General features: G+C 47.0%; 1 non-coding gene across 1 annotated transcript; it reads right to left on the reverse strand.

The window, feature by feature from the left end:
* Positions 1-3,068: 3,068 nt before the first annotated feature.
* TRNAA-AGC (transfer RNA alanine (anticodon AGC)) lies at positions 3,069-3,141 on the reverse strand. Its single transcript has one exon. It is a non-coding gene; the product is annotated as a tRNA-Ala (tRNA).
* Positions 3,142-3,443: the final 302 nt, after the last annotated feature.

Consider the following 3,443-nt stretch of genomic DNA (forward strand, 5'->3'; position numbering starts at 1 on the left):
AACCAAACAAATACAGTCACAAAGCACACCCTTGGCACACAAACAAAAAATACATGTCACAGGCAGCAGAAGCAGTATTGTTTAAGTTGGCTAATCATCTCAATAGTCACAGTGCAGATAGGAAAAAGCCCTGAAGTGCCACGAACGTTGTCAGGAAATTGAAAAGTATAGAAAACAATGCTACGACAGCTTCAATTGAAGCAAACATAACATGACATAAGTAGGCGCATCAACACAGACCATAGAGCACACTGGGATTATTCTTCACATTTAATTTCTTCAGCTGAAAGAATATAGCAGGTGCGTTTACATCTGCAAGGCAATGTTAAAGCCAGCTTTAGCACCCTCAAACGTGCTCAACGTATGAGCAAATACCATACATTGAGCCGGCGTACCATCTCCAGAGTACTTCTACTCGTTAGCCGGATCAATTTGAAGTAATTTTACGTCAACAAAAGTACACATGTACAGCGTACAGTGAAGTGCAAGGACATTCGCGGGGCAAGGACATTCGCACACCTCAGAACTGAAAGTGTGTGCCCTGCAGTGTAGTACATAAATATCCCCGAAAACATGAAGCCAAGTACGCACGAACGGGTTACAGCTATGAAACACGAGCGAACAGCCCGGCGAAACCATATCGAAGCTATCGCGCATACCTAGACCAGACGACACACCTGTGAAAGTCCAGTGGGAATCGGTGTAGCGTGACACCAATGGTACTATCCACGCTGTCGCAGTGTACCACGGAGCATCGTTTCTTCACATGCCGCAAGCTCATCTTGAAATGAAGCGCTAAGCGCTTCAAAAGAAGAGCGCGAAGCGTGCAAAGACGGAAAAAGGCTTCGCACTGGCCGCACGCCGAAGGAAACGACAAAACCGAGAAAACTGCCGCAGCGGTGCAGCGGGGTGCAAATCTTACCGAACGGTGACAAAGAAGCGACGTGCAAGGATGACGAAAACTTCGCAAAAGGAGCATTTTGAGACCGGCGAGCTAAATTTATACGCTTTACCAGGCGCGCCATCGCAGACAGCTGGCGTTAAGAAATCGCTTCGTGAGCTCCCGCCACTGTGGCCGGGTTAGCCGGGTATCGAAACAAGGCCTGCAAAGACGCGCTGTAATGCACCGCACACTCATGAATAGGGGGCAGGTCAAGAGTGTTGCAAAAATACAAAATTTGCCAGGTTTTAATAAAATGACTTACCTCTTTCATAAAACAAGGTGCTAATATATTTTTTCTTTTCTATTGGCAGATTACATTCCAATTTTGTAGTTTTATCATTTATTTATATGAGTGTTTTGCCCCCCATCCTCTGGTTGTGCTGCAGTCGCGCTAAACCACTTTTCGGCCCAGCCTTCGCCACCACTATAAATCCGCCTTGAAGCTCCCGCCACTGTGGCCGGGTTAGCCGGGTATCGAAACAAGGCCTGCAAAGATGCGCTGTAATGCACCGCACACTCATGAATAGGGGGCAGGTCAAGAGTGTTGCAAAAATACAAAATTTGCCAGGTTTTAATAAAATGACTTACCTCTTTCATAAAACAAGGTGCTAATATATTTTTTTTCTATTGGCAGATTACATTCCAATTTTGTAGCTTTATCATTTCTTTATATGAGTGTTTTGCCCCCATCCTCTGGTTGTGCTCCAGTCGCGCTAAACCACTTTTCGGCCCAGCCTTCGCCACCACTTTAAATCCGCCTTGTATCAAACGCGGTCCACACACCGGCACACCACGCAAGCGGAAACGCTGGCTCCACCGGCAGCCGGAAGCGCCAAAGATGCGGCTCCAAAACTAAATGGCAGAGGGCAGCACATGTAGTAGTCGACACTTTTATTCGCAGATGGCGTCAAAATTTATTGAGCTTTCTTTAACCTTTAGAACAGAAGCGCTGGTAAGCCTTACAAACGTGCCACATCTTTAAATTGGCCCAGCTAACATATTCATTACGCCGCAACGCAGTAGCTGTAGCGGGACTTCCTCCCTCGGCATCTGGTCTCAAGTTAATGACGTCACGTTAAAGCGGGAGCTTTGATTTTGGTGAATAAACGCCCGCGCGCACACACACCTTCCGTCACTGAGTCCACAGATCGCGGGATCGAGTCCCGGCTGCGGAGACCGCATTTTGAAGGGGGAAGTCTAGTGATGCGAGCACAGCTGTAGAAGGAAATAAAAAGGGAGAGAGAGGAAGCGACTTGAGTCCTGTTTTACGCATCATTTTATGCAAGGGGAGACATTATTTTTAAGCGTCGTTGATTGCAGAGTTTAAGTCACAGGCTCGGCACCATCTTGAACGCTTAATTACTTGAACTGACTTGAAACCTTGGAGGCAAATATTTTGGAATCAGTGGCTAGGGAGTAGGAGCAGACCACGTGCGCGCCGACAGCTCATATGTCTCCTTTTCTTTGCCCTATTAAGCAAGCACTGTTCTTTGCAGGCCTTGCCCTAGCGGACAGTTCAACTTCGATAATGTATGGTTGGCTTGAGTCTACATCATAGTTGCCGCTATGTTTAATATAACAGATGCACGGCGGAAACGTCAGTTTTGGAAGACGGTGACGGCGCATCAAAGGAAGCAATGGACGGCATTCGCCGTTCCGTAACATTGAAGGGCCACGGAAAAATCTGCCGAGCGCTATTCGTTCAGAAGTTGATGAGGAGGATGTTTCATGATAGTGCAGCCCACTATGGGCCCTTGAAATGCCGCCCACAGCATTTTGATCAATAATTTTATTTTTGTGAAGAGCACTGTCAAGGAGGCATCATATATGCCTAACAAAAATTTCACCCCTCGTTCCCTTCACCGCACAATGTGCACTACCACGAATGTCCCAGCGTCGTTTCTCTGTGGCCCAATTTTTAACCAGTCTAGCTGGTTTATAGAACTATTTCCAGTTGGTCCCAGTTCGAACCAACTAGAACCAGCTGGGAATTTTTCCATGAGCTGCATATGGAGCTCCATCGTGGCGTCCGTGATGTCGCGTACTTTTTTTTTGACGGACTACGTAAATTGGAAACATTTCTTCGCGTTAAAAAAAAAGAGGAAGGGGGCGCAAAAAATAAAAGTGGAGGTGCGGGGTATCGATCCCCGTACCTCTCGCATGCTAAGCGAGCGCTCTACCATCTGAGCTACACCCCCGACGTGCAAAAGTGATTATGGTGTGCTTCTAAACAGCACCAGGCACTAAGAGCAAAATTTGTGAGCGTGACGTTTCAATACCATGATCCGCTTACGCCGTATGCCCGCAAGAAGTTTGCGGGAACGCTGGACGCAGCTGGCAAAGAACAGGGTTCATTGGAGAGACATGGGCGAGGCATTTGTCCTGCAGTGGGAGTGGGCGTAGTCATGATGATGATGATGATGATGATGATGATGATGATGATGATGATGATGATGATGATGATGATGATGATGATGATGATGATGATGATGATGATGTG

The sequence above is a fragment of the Amblyomma americanum genome, chromosome 1, assembly GCF_052857255.1.
Source record: "Amblyomma americanum isolate KBUSLIRL-KWMA chromosome 1, ASM5285725v1, whole genome shotgun sequence".
In the NCBI taxonomy this organism is placed as follows: domain Eukaryota; kingdom Metazoa; phylum Arthropoda; class Arachnida; order Ixodida; family Ixodidae; genus Amblyomma; species Amblyomma americanum.